General features: G+C 38.3%; 1 long non-coding RNA gene across 1 annotated transcript; it reads left to right on the top strand.

Moving 5' to 3' along the window:
- Positions 1-1,369: 1,369 nt before the first annotated feature.
- LOC108967046 lies at positions 1,370-4,240 on the top strand. Its single transcript, XR_001993229.1, has 3 exons — positions 1,370-1,657; positions 1,765-1,895; positions 4,039-4,240. It is a non-coding gene; the product is annotated as an uncharacterized LOC108967046 (long non-coding RNA).
- The last annotated feature ends 8,755 nt before the right edge of the window (positions 4,241-12,995 follow it).

The raw sequence follows: 12,995 nt of genomic DNA, 5'->3' as shown, positions 1-12,995 counted from the left end.
TTTTTGAAAGCAGGTTCAATAATGAATACGCGATTAAATTCATGCCCACAATATACACCAATTCGTTTAAAATATCCGTCTCGTAGTTACATTGTTTTTACCTTGTGAAAAAGCTCTCTACTATGCTTGTTAAAGCTCTCCGAAAGCTTCACTGAGCTTTCATGAAATCATGTCGTACGCGCAAGAACTTTCATTTTACAGGACAATATACTGATCTCTACTAAATACTCCAAACTAATTGGCTGTTCAGCATTCCTATACATTCCTCCACTAATAGCGATTTGGTTTCATAAGCTGAGGTCGTTTTTACTGACGCTTGACTATCGCTGAGTATAGAGAAATGCTGGTTGCGATAGTTGCGTTACAGATTGATTTCTGCCTTTTGACTTATAGCAAAGCCTTCTGCTTGAAAGGTGCTCAGAAAACATCCCATAGGTATGGATCGTTTGGTATGCGGTCCCACAATGTCTTCCGGTGTTTTTGAGCGGTCAGTGTACTTCGCCTTACTGCCGAGAGTAACTTTAAACTTCTTTGTGAAGTTTACCGTCTTCGTAACACCGTCTCTTGGAGGAAGGGCCAATGGTGTGTCTTTCCATAAGGTCTTCATTTGTTGACACGGCTTTGGAATGGATTAACAGTTGCTTGTGCTTATTGAAATCAAGTACTTTTTTCTATTCCTACAGGTAAAGGGTTACGGATCTCTTGCAAGAATCACGCTGGCGTAAATACTTTAGAAAATTTCAATAGTCCACAGTTTATAGCCAAATAAAGCATCTTTTTTAATACATATTTAAAATTAGCTGACAATTTTTTAATGAGCAATGTTTTTGAACACATTACCAAGCAACCAACTTAATTAGTCAGATTATATAATTTTTATGTGCTTTTAATATATTCACTTGTGAATGAAAACAGCGACGAGGAGCAATAATAATTTCAGAAATTAATAGTCCCCTGTACTATGTGCGACCAGAAGGCAGCTGCTCGTGATTTTAGAGCGCAAATGAACTGAACAAATACAGAAAAAAGTCGACGAAATATTTCATAACTTGGCTGACAATAAAAAGGTACTAAAATAAAATAAAACAAAAGCCATAAAAAGCAATCACCTACCAATGAATCAAATTGGCTCAAAACAGTAGCTCATTTGCCGCCAAGTATCGTCAAAGCGATTAATTAAAAATGCTAACAAATGTCGAACACCAAAGTGTTCAGAACTGTCGCAGCTCAGGCGGCATAATTTGAATTTTTTGTCTATTTTTTTATTGTTTTTTGGTTTCTGTTTTTTTTTTGTTTTACCTATTTCATTTCCAATTTATTTAATTCAAATTACTTGTGTTGTTCTTTTGTGTTTGTGTGCAGCCGACAGATAAAATGGAAATGAAGTGCCAGAAATTAATATCGGTTGGAGGTAAGGTTGACAGTTATCAGCAGATGTGACAAAGCGGGCAACTTAACAACAAACAACGGCGGTCAGAGGTCGAAACAAGCGCTAGAAATGTGGCTAACTGCACAGACCTGCTGCTACATACACATTTACTTAAGTGCTGGACAGAGTTGAAGAGACACAAGTGCACTGCATTTGAAGCCGGTGGATAAGAAGCGCGACGGAAACGCTGTATGGACTAAGTACACAACGCTATGCGCACGTATATTTGTAAGTGAGGACAGATTGCCCGCGTATACGGTTGACATTTAGACAAACGGCCGACATTGACAATGAAGCTGAACGCTGGATTTTTAATTAAATTCATTTTTAATTAGAATTATGCAAACAACATTGGTGGAATATAAAGAATCTGGGGAGTTTTCAAATGCATACCATTAAATGGAGAGGAATGTGGAACTACTTGGTGCTAACGAATATGCCGTATACCTTGTGTAATTGTAAACAGGTATTTCTTAAATCCGATCTTTAGAACTATTATACCAAAAATATTGATATCGTTCTATATGTAATTTTCGATGTTGACTTCTGCAGACGTCTCACATGGCCATAAACACTCTGCTCGTAACACGCCAGTCACCTTTCCTTGAACTTAAGTCCTTTCCTTTCCACTTGAGCTGAGCCTGCCATAAATACTTGTAGTATGCTTGTATATTTCAAATCTACACATACTTAGATATGAATAGTCGTAATGAAATTATTTTAAGCCTTAAAACTAACAAACGAACAACTGCCGCAAATGGAAAAATTCCCAAAGCCAGCCAACGCTTGAGGTTTTAAGTAGCAATCGACAGTTCGGCAGATGATTATCTGTTATACTTCGTTTTTTTTTTGTGTTGGTTGGCAAGCACATGAAAGGTTTCGACAATCAACGCAGGATCAAGATTTTGGTTTGGGTAACGCAGTTGCCTAACCCGTCGCTGCCACATATCAAAACGCGCGTTCCTACGCTTGCTGGCAGCTCGTTCAGGGCTTTAATATCCTAATATTTTTTAATTTTTCCATTTCTTGACTGTCATTCGGGCCTTGCTCAATTGCTGCCCTTACTTTCTTTGCTACGTCTAATCATTTTTTTGTTTTTGTTTGTGTTGAGATTGATCCTCTGCAAGAAATAACCAATCCAATTATGATGCAAACACACGCAACACATGCACTCACACGTAAAGATCAGACCGCAATTGTCTGCTCACCCGCCTGCTTTCTGCTTTCGAATTCACTTTGCTTGGTTGCCACTTTTTGCTTGTAGTTGCTGTTGTTGCCGATGTGTATTCTTCGTGTTTCTTCCAATTATTTGAATACAAAGCCTGGCAAAAAGCGCTTGCTGAAGCGAGAAATCATTTTAGTTTTCGTTTTTGTTTTTACCACACTCGTTCGCCGGCGAATTCCTTTAGTTGCGTAGCTTCGCCTTACCTTGTCATTTCTTTTCAACGCCGGTCGCTTATGGTCCCTTTTTAATTTAGATTTGTTTTGGTTGTTTTTGATCCGAACGCGTCACCTTTTGTGCCACATTCGCGTTGAAAATTCCTGCGCTGACACTGTCGCTCCATTTCTGAATGACAGTTTTTTCTTTCAGCTTGAGTCCTCCACTCGCTGCTACGCAAACGCTTCAAATGCTTCAGTTTCAATGCCAGCTCTTTTTTGGACCCATGCTCTAACGCATGATTAGACATTTTTGTGTCTTAGCGGCGTTGACAGTTGACAGCCACAACAACGCGATCTGACATTTGTTGGCGGTGACTTTGGTGCGACCGAGAGAGTGTGCATTAACACGCATAAATGCATTGGCTGTGCACATTCCCGATTTTCATCTATACTTTTATGCTCCATTCAGCGTCTTCCCATTGTATGGCCCTTCAAAGGGAACGTCTTCAAATTAATTTAGAGCGCGCAAATTGTCATTTGTTGTGGTTGTTTTCTTTGTCAGCTGGATTAAGTGTATTGAAGTAGCAAAAATCGGTTATGTTCGACCAACGGCAGGCGATAGGCAAGATTGTTTAATTCATTGTGTCGCAACATGAAATTTGATTAATAATTGGTAGATGTGTATCAGTATAAATGCAGGTAATTTTGATTGACATTTGCGGGCTACTGGCGGGAAATTGGATTAGTGCGAAGCCGCCTTTGGTGCCGGTTCAACGTACTTATATGTATGTATGTTTGAGCTGCTTTGGCGTCATTGCATGCAAGTAGCTTGAAAGGTTTCAGTTAGGTTCCCATAAGAAATATCAGTTTGATACTTTGTTGACATTAGTATTGGAAAGACATGATAGTTTTTCCAAAGGATTAGATCTGAGTTCTTAGTTGTAAACGCGCCGTAATACACATGGAACGGATAGAAAATAAAACGTCGCTATCCGAAAATAGAACCTGTACTATATGCCATCTGGGAATCGCGTTGCATTGTAAGGAATGTAAAAAGAATCTTGCGCATCATAAATTTGCCCCTGTTTGCATAAAAGAAGATCTGGCCCTCAAAGCATGGATTGTGGCAGTTATAATTATGTTGAAGATTCAAACTGATCCACTTGATTTTTAATGGTCTAGTGTTTGGACCAAAATTAATTCCTGGCTACAAAAGTAATCATTTTCAGAACAATGGACTAACAAAGCAGAGAGCAAAAGAATTTTCAAGACAAACTAGTAAACTTACTAAGGAAAGAAGTAGATAGGTAGAGTGGCCATCTGACGACGCACCCAGGGCATTAGGAGGCCCGTCACTCAAGCAAGATTAACCAATTTTGAGACTAAATATCAAGCGATCGATCGATTTTGCCGCTACAACAACATTAACAACAAGAACATCGACGACATTGTCTTCATTTATATGTATATGAGTCATACGATGGCATTCTTCTATCTAGACTTAAGCACCAACTGTATGTTTTTGAATCTCGACATATGTACCATATATATTGAGGTTAGTCTACTGACCGAAGAAATTTTTAATTGATGAACTATTTTTTACAATAAAGATGGGGTTTAAATGTCTTGCAGCCAGCATGTTTGAAAATGTATCTCTAAAATTTCAATTTCAAGAGTTTTCGTTTAGAAATCATCTGGAACAAAAGCATTCTTTATATTCGGTCCGGTCACACTGGGTTACAGTGAATTTTCTATAGTCCCAGGGTAAATTTTTTTACGTTTTTTGGATTTTTAGATATTTTTTTTTATATAAAATAAAGGCTGAAAATCGAAAACAGAAAATAGCTTAAAATTTATCCAGTTAAGGGATTGTCGCGATTTGCCTTGAGTCTGTTTCGATAGCAGTTCTCTAGTTACATACTCGTTTTTTGGTTCTACCGTTTGTAGAATAAAGCCCTACGAAACTTGAATATTTTTATGGTTTATTCAACATCTTTATCTAAGTTTGGTTGTGATTGTTACCCAGCCTTGAATCCTTCTTTCTATTTTCTTAAGGTGTTTAATCGAAATTGAGCTCTGCAAGGCAAATATTCGTATTTTCGAGACAAGAAATAGCTCTCCTAAGCATTCTATTATTCGTTCATAGCGTCTCATTGTGGTAAATTTATCTCTTTCAAACCGAAATTTTTGCTTTCAGCGATTTCATCTAAGCACTCTTGCTATGCTCTCACATATAATAATAATAATACTTCCGTTAAAGCAGTTTTAATTTTATAGCTTGAAGAGCTATCCGCTGCACATTTATTACTTGCTAAGTGAAGATAGCAGATAAAATTTTCTAAAACTCAAAAACACTATGGAAAGCCTAAAACCAATAAAACAGTAGCCAAGTAAAACATCAAATGATATTAACATCAATCAAAAGAAAGGCAAGAACTGCGGAGTTTCCGTTCGATCGAAAAAAGAAACAATAAAAAAGTAAGGCAAAAGATTTATGCCCCTCAAGACTTAAGTTTGTTTACAATGTTATTTTGTGCTTCAACTTTTACAAACAACAATAAAACAATAAAAATTTGAGAGTAGTTCAGTGTATATATGTATGTACATAGCTGGGCCATGTCGATATATTTGCATCACATATGGTTTAATACTACAATTAGTGTGTTCGTAATCCGCCAAAAGCGATAAACGTACTTAATACTTATTTCTTACCGCTTTATCACCGTACCTATCGCATATAAAACTTAAACACCGTTACAAAGCTATAATAAACTATTTGCTTATACTTAATAATGTGGCAGAAGAGAGTGAAAAAGAGAAGCACTGCGATATGCAGAATGATACCGAGAAGTACAACGAAATACAATTTTTGACTTTCGTCGTAACACTAAAATCAACATCAGCAACACCAGATCAATTAAGTGCCTCGAATCAAATAAATTACAACGGTGAGTAAGTGCGTGAGTTAGTGTAAGGCACGCAGACGCGCTGGCAGTTGCAGTTGAAGAAAAATATACGCACATTTATTTGGGTATGTTGGGCACTTTTTCACTTTTTTAATGCGGCTAGCCGCTGCGTGCCCCTTTTCCACGTAAAAAAGAATGCTTGGTAAGAATTAAATAAAAACAAATGAGTCTGAAGAAATCAAATGGACGTGCATACACAAGAATGTGGTTATAAATTTATTTTCATGCACCTTTTTTGCTCTTCAACACGCATGCAACGTCACATCACTGCTTCTGCGCCTCCTTTGGGCCAGTTTAAAGAGATTTGGACCGAAAACTACGCAGCCAACCAACAAATCAAGCTGAAACATTTCATTGCGCTGTGCTTGCTGTTCTTTTTGTGTATTTCGAATGCCATATTTTGACCGAAAAACTAAAAAAAAAAAAACACGAAGCAAAGAAAAAAATCGTGAGTCCATGCTGTACCCTGACCGGTATAGTGGTTTTCGGTGTATCTTTTCGAGCGCATCAATGAGTCTCAAATAAATTATTGTCGAAATGTTGCGTTTCGAAATTAAAAAAAGGAATACAGCATCATATAATAAAACAGTCAAAAGTAAAGGCAAAAGTTAAAACCAACAACGCCTTTGGCTGTCAGCAAACATTCACGCACATTTTCCAGCAACAAAAACCCCAGCGCACCGGCAGTCGGCGGCGAAAGAGTCGCAAAAGGATCAGCGTCCGCTTTGCCCAGCCATTACAGGTAGGTTGGTAGCGTAAATTTGATTGCAGTTATTAAAAGTCAGCGATTGGCATTCGATATACAAATAATCATAAATTGCTTACAAATAAAAATTAATGAAATTAAAACAGCTACATGTGCTTGTTTGCACCTAAATATATGGTGGATAAGTGAGTACAACAGCAAGTAAGACCGTGACGGCGTTGCGAAGGTGAGTAATAAATTTTTCAAAATATTAAAAAAAAATATAAATAAATTTTTCGCATTCAAGGCAAGTATGATTGTATAAAGTTATTGATATGAGAAGTTGTTTATTAGGCTTTTGTAGAGCTTTAGAAAGTTTCAAATAGCATACAGAATAGAGAGAGACAGAGAGCGAGAAAGCTTTTGTAGAGCTTTGAGTTTCTATGTAGAATACTGAACAGAGAGAGGAAGAGAGATAGAGAGCGGGAAAGAGAAAGAGGAATAGATAACAGCCCAATTGAAAAGTCAAGGTCCGCGACCTACCATAGTAACAGTTTTTGGCAAAAATCCTTTTTATATCCAACATAGTTCCCTTAAAGGCTGATACACTGATTATAGCAACACTCCAACTTTTCTATAATATTTTTGTATCACGATTTGTCCTTTGTTTAAAAATGAGACTCAGTTTTGGCGAAACTTCTTCATTTAACGAACATTTTTTCCCAAGGAGTATTCTTTTGAGATCTCAAGAAAGAAAGTAGTCACTGAAGGCCAGATCTGAAGAATAAGTTGGATGCGAAAGTAATTCGACGCCCAATTCGTGGGTTTTTGCCACTTTCTTTTTCCCCAAATGCTACCGCTTTAGGGCTATTTCGTCCTCTAAACGGTCCAATAACGCTATGTAATAGTCGCTTTTGATGGTCCTTTCTTTTTGAAGGTAGGAAATAAAAATTATTCGATGCGTATTCCAAAATACAGACACCAAGATGACTAACGGTTCGACTTCGGAGTAAAAATCTGGAGCCATGGTTTCTCCATTGCTACATATTGAACGACTACATTTTACGATTATCCAAAATTATTTTGTGCATTTTTTTGTAGTTTTCGTTGGTAGCAACTTCCCAACGGCGTCCAATGCATTCACCGTCTTTTTCTAAGAGGCAATTTTGGTTTTTGGACACCCTCTCAACCGGAAACTCCAATCAACGGACTTACTTATAAGAGAACCTTTTATGATCCCAAATGCATCCAAAATTTCACTTGGTTTAAAAGATCCAATTCTGTTTCTTAGGACTGTTGGCACTTAACTTTCACCTGTTAGTTCTAAAATTGCTATAAATCGCTCCGGCCACCCTTACGTGTCCAGCCAACGCGGTAATGGGAGGACTACTTTGTAATAGAGCTTAATTTACATTCCCACCGCAAATCAACCATTGGCTGCGAGAGTAGCAGAACACCTTGTATTGAAATATGGCAGATGTTTTTTTTAGAAACATTCACTCGGATTAGGGAAAATCCGATTTCTGCTACGATTAAGCCCCTGTACTCACAAAGTAACTTTTCAAAATTTCAGGAAACATAAAATCTTCGCATATAAATCCTTCTCTACTGCAGGGAAGGTTTACATCTCTTGCATAGTGGGATAGTTCTTCGACAGATACCGCGAGTATGCTGAAAGATTCGACCAGCTATTTGCTGATTATCTCTATAATACCAGCCAGACTGGTAGGATTGTTGATTTTGCGATAGATCCATCGTTTTAGCTAACCACAAATTGTTCTTTGAATTCTGTACGACTATATTCTTAACTTTTTGTCTGGTATACTATACGATTAAGGTCCCAATAAGTTAAAAGAGAATTTCGAACTCTTGACGGTTATCTTCCTAGCCGTTTTTTGTTTAACATTTATTGCCGTGAGAAGTGTTTCAAGGTTGCATTTCCTCCGTACTACTGTTTTATAGTATGTCCCAACCGAATAATCAAAGAAAATATCAACGATCACTTGCGCTAATCAGCGATTGCACACAAATGTCAGCGGCTCAAATGGCCGGATATTGTTAACAAAAAATCAAAAGCAAAGTCACTGAAAGGACATAGAAATTATCTCACAAGCAAATACTGACAGGTTGGCATATGCTAAGTAGACAATGCGCTCAGGACTATTAGCCAAGAAAGGAATTTAAGCGACCATAAAGGACGCACAGCCCAACTACATAAGTATTTGTGTGCAAACAGATGACAACAAAACAGGGATTAAACGGGCTAAATCCAGAGGTGGGAACGACAGACAAAACGCTGAACGATTTCCATATAAGCGGCTGAGGGCTAGGTGGTCTGCATTACAAAGCGAAAATGAGGATCAACAATTGTTTTGTGGCGAGCGCGCCGATTGTGGACGAAAACCGCAGGATACAGCTGAGTGCTGAGTCGAATGTGGTTGAAGAGCTGATCGCCGGTCGAAAAGGATACACGAAAATGCGTCAAAGTTAAATACACACAAACACATTTACAATATTTTTGTGGTTGTGCGTCCAAAAATAGAATTGGATAGAATTGGTGGGTGCGCATAACGAGACAGGAAATAAAAATTTATGGCTTTGCTCATTAAACGACTTTGTTGAAATTCTTTTCGTGGGACATAAAATATAGGATAACAACTGCTTGGTGTTCGGTGCAGCGTCAGGAGCATATGTCGCGCTAATAAGCGCATTTTACGTGGCATGCATGTGTACAGTGCATCGTTGCGGAGCGGAAAAATGCTTAGATCATAACTGCGAGATTTTCCTTGCTGAGAAAAATGAAAAACCAAAATCCAACATCAAAAAAGTATTTTTATGGCAACTTAATGAGCAGCTGAAGCCGGTTAAATGCCTTTAACTATAAATATTTTGGTATGTTACGGCAGCAGTTGGCTGCTGTTGCCGCTGACAGGACTCTGTGGTCAGCGCATGCAAGCGACACACGTAATTTAATATGATTTCATAGAAAATAGGCGAGTGGCCAAATGTTATGAAAGATCACTTTGTTGCGCAGGATAAGCGTATCCTTTGCTTTGTAAGCGTTGAGTAGTAAACAAATGATTAGCAGGAATTTTGAAAATCTTAAAATTTATGTGCGCATAAGGCGCTTATTAAGGAAAAATTTTTTAAGATGTGTCAAAGGATATTTATAGTGCTTACCTTTGGGCGATAACAGTTGCGCTGAAAGTAAAGAATAGAGAACGTTAAAAAAAGTACGAAAAATAAGAAAATAAACAATTATAAGGGACATTGATATTTATTTTTTATGTTGAGCTGAGTTGTTGAGAGAACAGAAGCTGGAAGGTGAAAATATGCTATAAGTGTAACTATGTTTGTTTGATTAAAGATATTTGGTTAATTCAAAAAATATGTGCAAATTTAGAAAGGTAAAAGTAGAAATGTAGAAAAAAATAGAATATTACAAAATATGCAATTATACATTAGGGTGGGTCAAACAAAACGAATAATTTTGAGCGCTTAGTATTCTGAAAAATTAGTTGGTAGGCACCTCTAAGAAAGCCTCTCCAAGTATGTACCCTTAATTGTAAAGAGAAGGTCCTTCGCTTGAAGTTCAAGAATATTGAAGTTCCTAGCGGAATTGCGGGAAATTGCATAGCAGGTGAGCTAGCCAGGAAAGGTAGAACCGCTATGGGTAGAATGGGAGCGGATCGGTGCTCACGTATCCTCTTGTATTCTACACTAGATAGCTGGGCTTCGCGGAAGCTTGGCCAGCGCTGTACATGCAATGTCGTGAAAGTCTTTTGTCCCAAGATCGATCGCAGGAGATGTAGAGATCTATTTGACAAAAGTAAAGCAAGCCTCTTCCTAGCTGTGGGGGTTTTAACACGCCATTGCCCATGCTGTAAGGTTTGGACCAGACACCATTTGCAGAAGCTGTAGCTGATGAGGTGGCTTCACAAAGGACTATATATCGACGTGCGATCTTCGATCAACCATCTAACCTAATGTAATTGCTTCTCCGATTATCCATTGCTTAAAAATACTTTTACTTTTGGGAAAATAAGTTAAATATTTTATCTATGAGACTAGTTCTCGGTTTTCATACACAGTTGATATAAAGACTATACAGAATAGCTTTCTGATGCTTATTGCCGCATCTAGTCAAGAGTTTAATGATTAATCACTTCTTGCAGACAATATCAAACATGAATCCGAAGAACTTAACTTTGTGCATTGAGGCAAGGTTTTGTTTTTTCACATACCACCGAAGTGCGTAGAACCAACTATGATACTCAGCAACTGAAAAAACACTTAAACAAGATTTTTCTTATCTTTTATGGCTAATCCTTTGCCGAAAAGCAACTAAGAGTCGAATAATCCAAGAATCATTAAAATAAATACAAATTATACGCGCAAGCAGTTAAATATGTATTTGCAGAGAGAGAAGCGCTTGAAGAAGGGCAATGATTTCGATGCCCGATCGTATGAATGGGGTGTTGCCCACATGATGCGTGCGCACACGCCTTTCCGTTCATTTATGATGCATCAAAATACAAAAGCAACGTGCAGCAAAAATATAAAAAATTATGAAAAAGCACTTTTAAGTGCCTAAGAACTGCCATATCAGCAGCGCACACAATCCACCGCACTTCTTGCCGCTGCAAAGTGTGCAATCCGTGTGCCCACTGCTGCTCACACTACTTACTAACTAACTAACTTATGCCGCTTACTAACCAGCAGCCACTCGGTCAGTCAGTCAGCCAGCACTGCGGCAGCGCGATCGCTGATCGCATCAATTTCAAAGGATACGCTTCGCTTGTTGCCGCAATTTATGTGCCTACACGCCTCCGGCGACAATGTGCTGCGCAGCCGCTCGGTGCTTTGTTGGTAGCAGCAGCTTCTTCTGCTTCTCCTCTTTCGCCTTTATGCATTTTCGCAATTTAGCTTCTTATCATTAGCGCGTTGCTTGCTTTTTGTTGTTACTATTGGTGAGCGCTGGTGCGGCGTGTATCCTTTTGCTTACTGCCTTTGCTACTTACTTCGATGTCCTGCGGCTACTCTTCGGTTGAAGTCAAATATTTGTGTCTTTTGTGCAGGCATTAGTTGTGCCGGCCACGGCGGCCATAAGACGCGTAGCATGAGGCAGCTGAATTTGCTTACCGGCTCATTGGGAGTTGATGCGTCATGGGGAAATGCGTCCATGTCATAATTTTCGGCCGAAGATGAAACGAAGAAATGAAGCGTAGATTACTTAGATTTGTTGGAAGGGGAGTCGATTTTTGGGTAATAAAAATATATGTGTATAAATATATATATATATTTGAAAGAAAGTGTATTATTTCGTTGCTCGTGACTTAAGTAATGCAATTGATATCGTTTTTCGTGGGTACTAAATTTACGAGTTGAACTAGTGCCACACAACTTATAGTAGTTAAGTAGACAAACCAAGAGTTCAAGAACCGCTTGATTTCGTAATAAGTGACATATGTATCTTTCAGGAATTAGTCGTGGTCTCGATAAAAATAATCTGTTCTCTTATCGCTCAGCTCATAAAGAGTTTCAGAGAAGATATACAAGGAAGTTATATAAAAGGACAACAGGATACTGAAACTAGTAACTTCCTGTCAAGCCTGAGTAGAAAAAAATGTTCGTTAAATCTTTTCTACAAAGGAGAGTAAGCAACACGCCTCTTAAAAAGTGTTAATACCAAAAAATCTTCAAACCTAATCCTCAACATATTTTCTGTCTCATACGTGGTATGTTCTTCCTACTAAAACTCTACACTGCTGGTACACTACAAACCCTTCTTTTCTCCGCTTCCGCCTTTCGATTCGAACAATTTTGCGCATTATTGGCAATTCACACCCTCTATTTGAAATTGCAACAAGATAAACAGTCAGGAGCAGTAATCTAATATTTTTAGGCGAGAAAATCTTTATGAGAAACCTATTATACTTGAGTTTTGTGCTACCTACTAACGGTTGTTGCGTTTCCGCAATATATTTAATGTTTGGAGAATACGCTTAAGATTAATTTTTTGAATTCTTGAACATTTCTGAATCTCTGAGCCTCGCCTGAGCTCCGCAAGCGTTGGTCAGCAATCAGCACTTGTGGGCCTTCAAATGAACTGCTTACTGTCTCTCGCATTGCCGTAACGATAGGCGTCCTAGTCCACTGTCCTTTTGGCTAAAGATTTTGGAGGTCAAAGTTGCAAAGGAAAAGATGAGTTGGAAACATCTGAATACTTTTTCTTCCGCTGTCCAGCTTTATGTAGTCAAACTAAGGCAGAGTCATCTCGGTTGGCATACTATGAACCCCTCAAATTGGCTGGAATAGATATTAGTCGTCTCAATAAATTTGAGGCAGGCTCTAAACGCTTGGCGAAACGCAATGTTCATTTTGATACATACCAAGGAGTTCTGGGCATTCCAGCTGTCCAGCATTCATTGCAGTCCAATTGGAATTCTTTGTGGCCTCACGAGTATTCAGCCTATTTACTAACCCAAACCTAACCTATCGCTCAAATATTGTTTTGTCCTGATCAAATTAATTA

The sequence above is a fragment of the Bactrocera latifrons genome, unplaced genomic scaffold (genome assembly GCF_001853355.1).
Source record: "Bactrocera latifrons isolate USDA-ARS-PBARC rearing strain unplaced genomic scaffold, ASM185335v1 scaffold_173, whole genome shotgun sequence".
NCBI lineage: Eukaryota > Metazoa > Arthropoda > Insecta > Diptera > Tephritidae > Bactrocera > Bactrocera latifrons.
This window is presented reverse-complemented; position numbering and strand designations above follow the sequence as displayed.